This window comes from Crocodylus siamensis, chromosome 4 (assembly GCF_052110815.1).
Source record: "Crocodylus siamensis isolate JL-2025a chromosome 4, ASM5211081v1, whole genome shotgun sequence".
Lineage (NCBI taxonomy): Eukaryota > Metazoa > Chordata > Crocodylia > Crocodylidae > Crocodylus > Crocodylus siamensis.
In genome coordinates this window covers 239,579,122-239,592,635 of record NC_143398.1, presented here as the reverse complement: position 1 = coordinate 239,592,635, position 13,514 = coordinate 239,579,122, and the positions used below count along the sequence as shown (strand labels likewise).

At 43.9% G+C, this 13,514-nt stretch overlaps 1 protein-coding gene across 5 annotated transcripts in view; it reads right to left on the bottom strand.

The window, feature by feature from the left end:
• HSPBAP1 (HSPB1 associated protein 1) overlaps positions 1-13,514 on the bottom strand; it is a 66,475-nt gene that overhangs the window by 39,787 nt on the left and 13,174 nt on the right. The window contains exons 1-2 of one of the 5 annotated variants that reach the window (XM_090046008.1): positions 1,587-1,606; positions 130-275 (exon numbers count right to left, since the gene is read on the bottom strand). The exons of 3 other annotated variants lie outside the window; for them this stretch is intronic. The gene's annotated coding sequence lies outside the window, so the exon portion shown is untranslated. Of the gene's footprint in view, positions 1-129; positions 276-1,586; positions 1,607-13,514 lie in introns of those variants that run through there. One more of the 5 variants, XM_090046007.1, reaches the window with a different exon arrangement.

The following is a 13,514-nucleotide window of genomic DNA, read 5'->3' as shown; positions in this document are numbered from 1 at the left end:
CCTCATCAGCTTATATCGCCTGCATTTCAGTATCCTCTCATTTGAAATTCATGGGCATAATTGCTCCCTTCAAGCATCTGAATATTAGAGGATGTCATCAAGTGAGAGCCCATTAAAAAAAAAACCAACCTTTTTCTATGGGGTGGGTTAGGTCCTTGAATGTGGGGCCAGAGAAAGATTGCTGAATTTTGTTTTAGCTTGGATGGCAGCTCTCACATGCTCTGGTTCATGTCTCTTCTGTATTATGGCTTCTCTCAAAGCTGTCAACCAGCCATCTATCAGTATGAAAAGAAGAAGCAGAGGAAGGGGTTGAAAATACTTCTGGATCTTATTAAGCACTTCTGTCAGTTCTTGCTCCTCTGCATAGAGGAACCAAAACAGGAGACTTGTTTGAGACCCCAAGATTTTCTAAAGCATGTGAATAAAAATCAATCTAAGGACAACTGCTGGGTTTCGAGAAGTTCTCTCAGGCCAGCCATGTTTTTCAGGGTCTGCTCTAAATTGCCTTGAAAGGGAGAGATTCATTTCAGTGGTGAATTTGGTTACTCTTGCCTACAATGATCAGCTCTGTTTCTTGGCTATAAGAGGTTGAAGAACGCTCTGAACAGTGCTGTGTGAATACCACCCCATCAGTGAAAGCCCTGCTGCCTTCGCATCATAGAGAAGTAGGGGTGGAAGTGACCTCATGGGGTTATTCAGTGTTTCTCAACCAGTGGGATGCGTCCCACTGGGCAACTCGAAGGTCATGTAGGTGGGACTTCAACTCATTGCATGACTGAAAAACTCAAAGTTGTTTGCACTTCGAATAGATTAATCAAAGATATCTCGAACACTGGGGTTTTGTTGTTATCATGGTGGGACTAGGGTTTTTTGACAAAATGGTTGGTGAGACAAGGTGCAAAAAGTTGAGAACCAAGAATCTAATTTAGATTCTATTCCAGCCACCTATTCAAAGCAAGATTATTTGTGATTAAATCATCCCAACCAAGCACCTGACTTGCCTTCGGGAGGACCATCCTCCCCGTTCTTTGACTGGCCTCTGGGGGATCCCCTCCCACTCATCGACCAGTGTGACCAGAATTTTTTGACTTTATGTGGGTGGGACATAAAGTGCAAAAGGTTGAGAACTGCTGGTCTACTGTAACCCCAGATCCTTCTCTGCAGTACTACAGTCTAGCCAATGAGTTCCCCATCTGTATTTGTGCACGCAATTATTCCATCCCAAATGTAGGACTTGGCACTTGTTCTTGTTGAATTGCATCTGATGGATTTTAGTCCATTTCTCCATCTATCCAGGTAATTCCGGATCGTAGCCCTGCTCTCCAGTATCTGCACCTCTCCACCCAGCGTGCTGTCATCTGCCTTGATAGTTACCAAACCACCTTTCTCCATTCAATAACAAGCAGCCCATGAACAGTAAACAAGTAATTCCATATTTCTTTTTATCAAGGAAGGGCACATGGGTTTGGTCTTGACAAAAGAAAAAGTAAAGGCAGCTGGAGGACAGAACAGTCCTGCAAAAACTTTTTTCCCATTTAGACATTTTATAAGATTTGGTCTAATGTCCACTGCAACAGAATACATACCAAGAAGCTTACAGGGACCAGTTGTTCATGAATCTGACCCTTTGATGCTCCCTGTATTCATTTAGAGTATCATCTTGAAGAAACCACCCCCCACCATGACTTCCCAGGTGAGTTCCTGCAGGGGACAGTGAAGTGTGGTTTTGTGTTTTAGTTTTTCCTCTTTCAGTTACATTGACAGCATCTGGACATGGTAGAGAGACATCAAGGAGAAAAAAAAGATGCATTTCTTCTAACACAAAGGTGCTTTACGGTTTTGTTATAAGGTGTTACAAGATTTGACAAGTACTGGAGCTCTTAATAAAGGAGAAGGTCTCTTGAGTAGTTCTCTCCATGCCTTACAGTATTCAGGCAATAAAACAGTAGGCTCATTTACAGAATAGTTCATCTGAGGGTTATTCCATTTCTCATGTGAAGTCCTGGACAGCGCGACATACAGTATGTGGAGATGGCTACCTATCCACACAATTAGAGGGTCATCAGCCAGCTGTGAAAAGTAATGCCAGTTAACCCATGCATAAAGCAAAAGGTAAAACATCCTTGTATATTCAGGTCATATCATACCACTTAATAAATCAGTTCTGTCACATTACAGTTCCACACAAAAAATACCATTTTTGGTCATGTGAAAACAGGACAAAAGAGCAGGTATGAATAGGCAAGATTGCCTTAATTATGTACCACTTCATTTGAATGGTTTCATGCTCCCTAGTGCATGTCAGCTGTTGTAAAAGAATATAGTAATTTAAAAATATATATTTTATTAACCACGTGGCTTTGAAATTCATATGAGCATGTCTTTTTCAGAACAGCAGGTAACTTACTTTCAACGCAGTAAAACAAATCACTGCTCTAAATTTTTATTCTTTGTCTCCCAAGAGGCCCAGTCATACACATGTGCTTGTGTGAGAGAAGTTAAGCAAATGCAGAGCTGCTGGTCATAATCACAACCAACTGCAAGGGCCTTAATCATTGCAAATGACTGTGTAAAGCCCGTTCTTTCAAAAAGAAAAGTTCCTTGCTGCTATTCTTTCTGTCACCAAATTCTGGGCTAATTTACACTAAAAAAAGACGATGTTAACATATTAATGAATTGTGTAGAGCGCAAGTCAATGCGTAATCTAGCTCTTGATAACTGAAAAAAATAAATAAATAAAATGGCATTTTGTTTCTTCCATATACAATCTTACAACTTAGATATAGTCTGTGAGGGAGAGAGATGCATGTTCTCTTTGTAAAGAGGTGCTATTATTCCAGTCTTCTGCTGCTCAGCAGTACAAAACAATTTGATGCAACGCAGTGGGAGTGCTTTCATATTAATTCTTTATATCAGCCCCAAGAAGTGACTCTTCCTCACTTACAAAAGAAAAGGCAAGTGTGTTCCTCACTGCGATGGTACAAGAAACATAGAAATACACTGAATCCCAGTAGGGACCGTAAAGTATGAAGTTGAGATCTGCCACTGCAACAAACTACATCATTTGACACGGATGTTTTTTATCGTTTAGAGAGGTACTTCATTGGGGTGACATTTCAAAATAATAACTTGTTAATGGAAAAAAAAATCCCAGTCTTCTCTACATGAAAAGTTTTAATCTATGAAGTCTGATCCAGGTTTCAATACTGGGGGAGGAAAAAGGGTAGTGATGATTTTGATAATTGCTTTCCAGCTATTTTTCTTTGGATTGCCAAGAGAAAAATCCAATCTACATTTCCAATTAATAATTTCTTCTGAATAATTGTGTATGCAGGTCTTGAGGCCAACAGTTTAGCACAGTGGGGAATCTGAAGAAGAGTGGACTTGATCAAAGTTGTTTAGAAATTACACATACTGCCATTTACAAGTTAAATGTACTGTCATTCATTTAGAATAATTTAGCAAATTAGAAGAATTCATTAGTGAACTATAGTCATTTCTTGCCAACAGACCCTGCTGTTTAAATACGGGGTTTAATTGAGAGGTTTTAGAACGATTTTCTAAAGGAGTAGGAACAAGTCCTACTTAAAAATATTTTTAGAATAAGCTTCAGCAAGCTGTTTTCTTTGTAAATGTGTATTTATTTATCCTGTTTTACACAGATACAAAAGTACAGAAAGAGTTAAAAGAAAAAAGCTAGGAAGCTGAGCACGGGACTCTAGGGGGGACCCTGTTAATCAAAAGTTAATGAACCTCCATATTTCTAGAAAATTAAAAACTCTAGCTTTTCAACATCAGAGGTGAAATGATTTGGGCAGGAGGTCACACTGAATTCTTTTCCATGACATTCTCTCCAAGTAAAAATAAATAATAACCAGTAAGTGATTCCTCTAGTCTGCAAACAAAAAGCCCCTCTAATTCATTCCGTCTTACATCAACCCTGATGCACTATAGTATATATTATACATGCATACATGCACACGTGCGCGCACACACACACAGAGATCTAGCACCTGTACGTGTATGCGTGTGTATGTACACACAAATACTGTCTGTGTGTGTGTGTGTGTACACACACACACACACACACACACACACACACACACAGAGCTGAGTTTTCAGGGCAGAGCACAGGGATTTAGATAGGACTTTTCTGACCACCTAATGCCTTATGCCTTTTCTGATCATCTCATGAACTATTATTGATCTTCTACCTTATAGATGACAGCATAGTGCAAAGACACCCGTGTTAGCTTTAAACGACGGCTGGAAGCAGTCTGGCCACAGGGACATGGAGCTCTATGAAGGTTAATTTGTCAGAACTCCTTGGTGCAGTAGCTAGACTGCTTCTGATCCTGGAGCTAGCTCAATTAATGTAAACTTGGTTAATTCCACCACTGTATTTAAGATTGCTCTCAGCCACCAACAATTTCTGCTACCAGTAAAGGCAGAGGAGAAAAGAAGACACCACCCATCTGCTCCCAGCAGCATCCCTGAAGACTGCAGCTACCAACAAAGGGAAAGACTGGTTAACAACTCAGGGGGCGCATCCACACGAGTGTGGACAAGCAGCAGTGGTGTATCTTGAGCTGCTGCTAATTATCCCCAGAGAACACCTGTGCCCATGCACTTTGGCATGTGCCAAGTTAGCCTGGGTGGGGTACAAGAGGCTGGTGCCGGCACTGTGCTGGCTGCAGCAGACTTATCTGCTGTGCAAAGCCGAGCCAGCAGCCATAGCATGGCTCCAAGTGGCCCAGCTCCACTTTTGAGTGGCGCACGCTACCTGTGTATGTGCTACCCTGTTTTTCTTTCCCACAAGGATATCCAGGGGTCAAAAAAAACCTGTGGGGGGGAAAAAAAAGGAAAGCAGCACACGCACAGGGAGCGCTCCTTTGCAGCATGGAGAACATTTGAATATGCGGTATGTGGTGCTGCAGACGCGTTTGTGGTGCCACATACCACACAGCTCTGCTCATCTGGACACGGCCAGTGAGTCTATGCATGACCTTATGTACAACCAGCTTTGCTTTCAGTGGAAACTATTCGAGTCCTTGACTGAGAAACAAGAGCTTTGTCTGCATTCACACTGTACTTTTGTTCTTTTTTTGTTGTCTCAAGCAACCACATCATATAATCCCATTCACATTTATCAGTTCCTTCTTAACTTTAATTAGCCTGTTTGGAAGGTTCTTCCACAACCTCACTTCTATAACTGTTAGAAACCACCTCTTAACTTTCATGGCCCATTCATGCTAATTTCTTCTTACGCAAACTTTCTGCTCCCTCCCCACTATTTATTCCTGCCCCAAATACATTTGGAGAGAATTATATCCCCTCTAAGCCTTTGTTAACATAGACTAAATATATCAAGCTCTTTTAGTCCTCTTTCATAAAACAGGTTTTCCATACTCCTGGTCATCCCAGTAGCTCTTCTCTTCACCCATTCCAATATGGATTCTTTTTCCTTAATTATGGGTAACCAGAATTGTATACAGTAATCCAAATGGAAAGAACAGTGTTGAATACACTTCTGGTAAATTTTCTATTTTTCTTCATTGACAGACTTATGGGATGCAAAATAGAATAAGCACTTAACAGATGAATATCTGTTTAATATCCAAGAGTAAAGATTATGGTCTTTGACCAAAAATGTCCAACAGGATGTAAACAGAGTAGAGAGGTACACAACACTGTGCTTTATCCTGTGCTGTCTTGCTACAGATCCCCACTTCTGTGCCTTCAGCATGCAGATTACATCCACTTACACTATTGTCGGAGCACTGTAGTGGGCACGCAGCACTTTCAAAATGTTTTTGTGGCACTGCTGTACATCACTAGTAACTCTTATTCCCTTTCTTGACAAGCAAAGGGAATTTAGTACAACAACTAATATTAATATAATGCAATAACTGAAAAACTGAACATTCACAAGTTAGGAAATGCAGACATCTAGGCTTTGATGAAAAACTGAACCTGGCCATCATGGACTCCTTTATATATCACCGTATTGCTTGCTTAATAGGCAATTTGAAGTGTTATTGTTTATATTAAATGCAACAGAAAGTACAGTGGCAAACCAGTAGGAACTCAGAGTTCAGAGCTGTTACTGTGTTGTACTGTCTGGTCAATGAAGGCTTCAGGATGCGAGCAGCAAGAATCTCTATTTTCCTACTCAAAAAGGAAAATATATTTCCTTTAGCTAAACTAAAAGAATACAGCAGGGTTTCCTGAAATTCAGTCCTCCAGGTATTTGTAAAACAGGCTACAAATAGATTTTTTTTTTTAATGATGACTGTCCTCGACAGACTAGCTTAGTGGTGGCTCAACATTTTTGCCCCACACGCTGAATGAGTGGTGTGGCCTGGTCCAAGGGCCAGATTGGGCCCTGAGCCGCCTCAGCCTGGCCCAGCAGGACAAGATCAGGCCACGCAAGCTGGACTGGGCCCCAGAATCCCACACTGCCCCTGCCCAGCCTGGCGCATCATGTTTGGGCCCTCATGTGCTAGGAGTTGGCCCTGGTGCCCTATGCTGCCCTGCAGCGTACAGGCTTATGTTATCCAGCCCATGGGGCTTCCTTTAGGTCCGGAAATTTGGCACTATTCCCCTGCCGCCAAATTTCTGGATCTGTGAGGAGCCCTGCAGGCCACATAACCAGGCACTGGGAGCTGAATATGGCCTGTGGGCTGGGGGTTGGGCACTCTTAGACCAGCTGATCAGTATAGTTGTAGCCATTGACTGTTCAGTAGACACTAAGAAGCCTAGTTGTAACAAAGCAACTCTTGGGGCCGGTCACTATGCTGGCCCACCTCCCTGTCTGGGCAGTCTGCCCGCCCACACTTTCCTGCCATGCCTTGATATAAACAATAAGTTGGGAGGGTTTTAAAGCAGGTGGCTGCCCATTTTAAAGCACGATACCAAGGGTGTATTATACAGCTCTAAACCTTCCTTATACCATGTCCCATGCCTCGCAGATGGCATCCAAATTCCACTATCACTTCCCCAGCCCCTTACTGGGCCGCTCTGGCCTCTGGCCCAACTAGGCCTCAGGCATCCTTGGAAGTACCTAGGCCTTAACTCATGCTTCCTTACTGGGGCCTCCACTCCAGCTACTCCAGTCAGCTTGTGTGCAGTCCTTCGGGACATCTTAAGACCCTACTCTACACAGCTGCTGGCTGCTGCTAGTCCAGTCAGCCCATATGTAGCTCCTCAGACTATCTTAAGGCCCTACTCCACACAGCCACCAGATCACTACTATTCTGCCCCCTCACTGGGGCCTCTGGGCCTCAGGCGTCTGACAACTTACCTGGGCCCTCCTAACTCAGTCTATGGCTGTTCAGGCCTTAGGTGTCTGTTGACATGCCTGGACCCTTCTGGGCATTATATCCCCTTGGGCCTCTGTCGACTTACCTGGACCCTGCCCCAGGCCCCACTCAATGGGCCTGGGCCCCTGTGCTTCTCTGTTGGGTGTGCTCCCCTAGCCTTTCCCCTTCATGGGGTAACCCACAAGGCAGCAGGGGCTGAGGCTTTCTGGAGCCCCATACTTGCCCTTCACTAGGGAGGCACAGGAGTGGCATTTCCTGGAAGCTGCCCTGCCAGAAGCAGCCCCACCACACCACCCAACCCCAGCAAGGTGCAGTTTTAGGGCCAATGTGGTTCCCACGTTCAAAAAAGGGATGAAGGAGGACCCAGGAAACTATAATCCAGTTAGTCTTACCTCAGTTCTGGGTAAGCTTTTTGAGAGAATTATCCCGGCACATGTCCACAAGGAGCCAGCAAGGGAGATTATGCTTAGGGGTAACCAACATGGGTTCATTAGAGGCAGGTCCTGTTGGACCAACCTGATGGCCTTCTATGACCAGGTCACAAAATCCTTAGACACAGGTGCAAGTGTATGCCAACCGTACCTTGTCATTCATCCACAGATTCGTCTCAAGCAGGTCCAAGGAGGTGATCCTCCCCCTCTATGAGACACTGGTCAGGCCACAGTTGGAGTACTGCATCCAGTTCTGGGCACCGCACTTCAGGAGGGATGTGGACAACATGGAGAGGGTCCAGAGGAGGGCAACTCGCATGATCAGGGGCAGCAGGGCAGGCCCTACGAGGAGAGGCTATGGGACCTGAACCTGTTCAGCCTCCACAAGAGAAGGCTGAGGGGGATCTAGTGGCCTGTTACAAACTAGTCAGGGGGAACCAGCAGGCATTGGGAGAGTCCCTGTTCCCCCGAGCACTACCAGGAGTGACAAGAAATAATGGTCACAAGCTGGCAGAGAGTAGTTTCAGGCTAGATATCAGGAGGCACTACTTCACTGTCAGGGTGGCTAGGATCTGGAACCAACTTCCAAAAGAAGTGGTGCTGGCTCCTACCCTGGGGGTCTTTAAAAGGAGGCTGGATGAACACCTTGCTGGGGTTGTTTGACCCCAGTACTCTTTCCTGCCATGGCAGGGGGTCGGACTTGATGATCTGCTCAGGTCCCTTCTGACCCGACCAACTATGAAACTATATCCCAGGACCAGGAACCTGCTGCCACCCCCATAATTCCTACCCTGTCCTCTGGGTGTTTCCAAGCAGCAGCTCCAACCAGGCGATGTTCTGCCTCCGGCTGCTTGCAACAACTGATGCTGGCTTTACTGCTCAAGCCTGCTCTTATTGCTAGCAACTGAGCCCTCTTCCCGAATCAGGCAGTCTCCTTCTGACCATGTGACTCCTGATCGGGGAGTGCAGCTACCTGCAGACTGCCTCTGCTGCTTAATCAGACCCTTTGAGTGGCAGGCACCACAGGTGCCCTGCTGCAAGCAGGTACCCGAAGGTGTCCTGCCATGCTAAGAATCAGCCTTGAGATCCATTGTTAAGGATAATGTATGCCATTGGTAATGGGCTTAGCAAACCTGTAGGGAGCATGGTCTCCCTCCACTCCCCTTCCCCACCATGTGCAGAATGCTTTGGGATGCACTAGCTGGCCCAATGTTTTATCGGCAAGAAAAGTCAGCTACATACGTCCCACTTGAGCTTAAATTAAATACCCATGTTATATATATTTACAATAGGAAGAATCTATGTGTGTGTGTGTGCAGCAAGGGGCAGTGGTTCACATAAACACATCTTAGTTTATTACTATAATAAATGATACACAGGGTGTGCATCATCATTAATATGTAATGCAGCATAGATTCTTAAAGGAATAAAAGTCCTGCTTGGAATTATATATATTCTTTACAAGAAAAAAAATTTCTGAATAACTTAGGTTATAAGTACAAAACACTTTTTAAAAAATCTATTGTACGGATCTTCAGAGAGGTTTCTACAGCATGCATCAGCAAAGGGCACCTATTCTGACTAGGCCCTAGGGCCTTGGGCATTACTTTAATTTAAATATTAAAATAGCAACTCTAATGGCCATTGTTTATTACATCTCTTTCCATTTTCTATTTACCTTCTTCTTGTGTCCTGAAAAAAGACTAAACTATTTAATTTGTTTTGAATCAGTTCCTAGTTCATTTCACTTTCTAGTCTTATATATTAGCAACTAATGATGCCTGGCTTGCCCAAAATGAAATAGATTTCGTGTTTATGAAAAGCCATTTCAAATATTTTATTTTGATTCTTACCATTTGGTTTTGCAAAACAATGTTAGGGACAAGTCTGCCTGAACATTGCCCATTAAGTTGTGAACATCCTGAGTTTTTCCAGCTAAAGTTTCCATTTTGAAGTTGCCTTAATGACCCAGCACTGCTGATTTGCATTCTGCTGTTCAAAATAGTTCAAAGAGCAATGTTAGTCAGTATATTAGTATGCCTGAAAAAGTGCTTTGGTGGATGAATGCTGAAGTTCTGAGACTCTTTCAACCACCAAAGCTCACTGAACTCCAAACTTTGAGGAACTGTTGTCATTAGCCAAGGCTACTTCCCTTTAGTTCAGAGATGCTTAACCCCTGGCTTGTGGGACACATCCAGCCTGCAGAGCAGTGTGATCTGGCCTGTGAGGCTCTCCAAAGGTCTGGAAATTTGAGTGGGGGGACAGGTAGGGGGAAGGGAAACAGCTGCAATTAATGCAACCACTGCTCCCCCATTGCCAAATTTCCAAGCACTGTGGGCCAGATGACAGGGCTTTGTGCACAAGATCCCAGCGGTTTACAGGGAGCAAGGGCCAGGCCCTGATCTGCCATGGCTGTAATACAGCATGAAAGACTGTGGCCCAATCCGTATGACTCATCCAGCCCACAGGGCCAAAAGGTTGGGCACCACAGTTTTAGTGCACACGTTTCAAGTGCATTACAGTTCAAAAGCAAAAATCCCCTTCCCCAAACAATAGAAATACGGAAAGAAAAGTGAAAACTGCCATTCTATACCAAAAGACATGCAAAACTCTAGAACTCTTGGTTCAGAGATTATACCTTTTATTAGTCCAACTAAGAAATCGCAAAAAAATTATCTTTTTCTTCAAGCTTTTGGGCACACACACCCTTCCTCAAGCTCAGGGAAAATTAAAGATAGTAAAAAGTCCCCACAGATAGAAAATAAATTTCATTTTTGCACTGAGGAAGCCGAAGGTGGAAGTCTGGTCCCCTGGGTCCATTTCTGCCTAGATAATTGTTTGCGATTTCTTAGTTGGTCTAATAAAAGGTATCATCTCTGAACCAAGAGTTCTAGAGTTTTGCATTTTTTTGGTCTCAGACCAACACGGCCACCAAAAACATCACATTCTATACCAAGGCACATAAACTACCATCTCTCTACCATCTAATCAGAGGTTTATACTGCTTTATCTGTCCATAAGAATTTCATTCTACCACTGGCCACAAAACAAAATATTTTAAATATTAAAACATATATGCCTTGATTCAGCAAATCATTGGAGCAGAGAGCCATAGAAATACTGTCAATTTATAAAGCTTCTTTCTTCTACACAGAGCACAGGTTAAAAAAAAAAAAAAAGCTTTCAAATTCCCAATTAGACCAACAGCACCTGGAAAGAAATGGTTCCCCACTCTTCAGCAAAAGATGTGATTCGATCAGCTGCTCAGGTCAACCCACATCATTATATTAGGTCAGTGGCTTGAAAAGAAAAGGGTTGCAACAAAAGGAAGTCACTTGCATAACACGCAGGATTCAAGCAATGTGCTGTGGGGCATCCTCTGTGTGCAAAGGAGAAAGGTTGTAGCTGACACCTTGAAGGGGACAAGAGAAATGTGGATGCCATCCTTGACAAGCACCACCTTAACTCAGCATTTACTGGGCTCTGAATATTGTTGCCATTGTATATTTGTTGATAGAGCTGTAAAATTAGCTTGTGTTCAGTTCCCTAATAGTTTCTTCAAACTTAACTGCACCTCAAATAATGTCTGTGTATGTGAGGGGTTCAGGTTCTTGTTACTTCTTGCATCCCTGAAGGAGGCTTCAATCAAAAATACCAGCGTGAATTGTTTTTATTTGGAATAAAATTCATACCTGTCATTAGAAGTCTGGAAATGATTAATGCACAGAAATTCGGCATATCTTAGAAGATCCCTATTGCCCTCTCCTAAAACAGGACCCCCACATAAGAACTGCTACTCAAACCAAGCAATCATGATTCAAACATGAAAGTATGCACTACAACTTCTTTTGCAGATAGTGTATGACAAGTTTTAAGACACAGAGGGCACATCTACATGTGTAATTAATGTGCCTGAATTTTCTTCAGGGGTCAAGCCTGGGCTCCAAGGAGCAGGGGGGAGATGTCTGGGAGTGGCGGACAGCTCCCAGCTGTGCACAGCTCAGGATCACAGCCCAACTTGGGGGAACTGGCTTGGGGTGATACCCCATGTCTGAGAGGAGGGGTAAGCATTGCTGGGACCTTGGGTGGGGAGGGAGCAGAGGGAAATGCAAGGAGGAAGTAGTGCCAGTCCCTGGCACTGCTTCCCCCTTGCATCTCCCACCCCACCAATCCCCAGTGCTCTTCTCCCCGTGTCTCCCTCCCCATCCCCAGTTGCAGCACTGCTCCCTCCCGTGGCTCCCCCGCCAGTCCCAGAACTCCTCCCCACCCCCAGCATTTCACCCTGGTCCTAGCACTGCTCAGCTCCTGGCTCCCTCCAGACACGGGTAGGGAGCAGGAGCCAATTGAGGCATGTACTGTGCAGGCAGCAACAGGGCTGAGGCAATGGAGAAGCTTTCTGTCCCTTCAGCCCTGCCACTGCCCATGCAGCACACACCTCAGTCGGCTCCCACTCCCCACCCGTGCCTAGGGGGAGCTGGAAACCAAGCAGCGCCGGGACCAGGGACAAAAAGCTCCCCTATCGCGGTGCTGCTCAGCTCCTGCCTCCTGCGGGGAGCTGGGAGCTGAGCAGCACCAGAGCCGTGGACAGCTCCCCCCATTCCCTGTGGCCCCCTGATGCTTAGGCTGACTGGAAGCAAATTGTTTGCGGTCAGTGCTACATGTGCACTATTGCGCAGTAGTTAATGCACCATTAATCTAGTACCTGTATTTGTTGGCACTAGCAAACAATGCATTAACCTGATTTACTTCACAGTAAGTCCCGTACACGTGTAGACGCTGATGCCTTACTGCGCATTAGATTAGTTTAATGCGTAGTAAACCATCCCATGTTGATACACCCAGATAGTAGCATCCACTCTGAATTATTTTTACATGGGCAAACTGGAAAACGACCAAGTTTTTACTAGTTAGGAAACTAACCCCTTCTTCAACAAACTTTTTACTACTGTCCGCAAAATACAATTTGTATATATGCCTTAAGTTTCAAAAAGGAAAAACAAAATCAAACATGCCTGAATACATATTTACCCAATCTGATGATGATTCAAGTCTCTGCTGTTACATTATAATGAGGTTAAAGGAAGAAGAGATTTCCCCACCTTAAATATGGCAAATGTTAGTAATGAGAAGAGTAAAAATGTCACCACATGGAGCAAAGAGTGAAATTAGCATATTTGGAGAAGTATTATACCCATGAGTGAAATAGTGCAATCAACTAGCTGCAAGATGAAACTAATTTGGTTTCCAACAGTTTATCAACAATGCACTGCTCCTTTACATTAACAAATTTAAATGGTACAATATCCTGCAAACAATAATAATTCACATGGAATATTACACTGTGTTAATTAAGTATCTAGAAAAGGTCATGCCATGACAGAAAAATCTGCATGTGGGTGATGAAGCTACAAAAAAGGCCAATTTAAAATAAGGCCATTAAAAACCTAGCTTTATTCACTTAAATTTCTCTATTTTTTCCCACTTTGTTTACTTTTTGCATGACAGCACTTGATCATTGGCACAACTCCAGTGAGTCAATTAAATTACACTTGCAATGTAGTTATTTCAGACTGCAAGTGCCTCTTGGCACAGACTGCATCATTTTGAAGAGACAGAGTATTTAAGCACCTCGCATAACTAGGTACTGATCATACTTGGGACCTCTGGCCACTGCTGAAATACACTTCATTTATAAGTGAACTGGGTCTGAATTTGGATTTGTCCTTCCCCACTCCCCACTTTGCTACCATTTCACACAGCA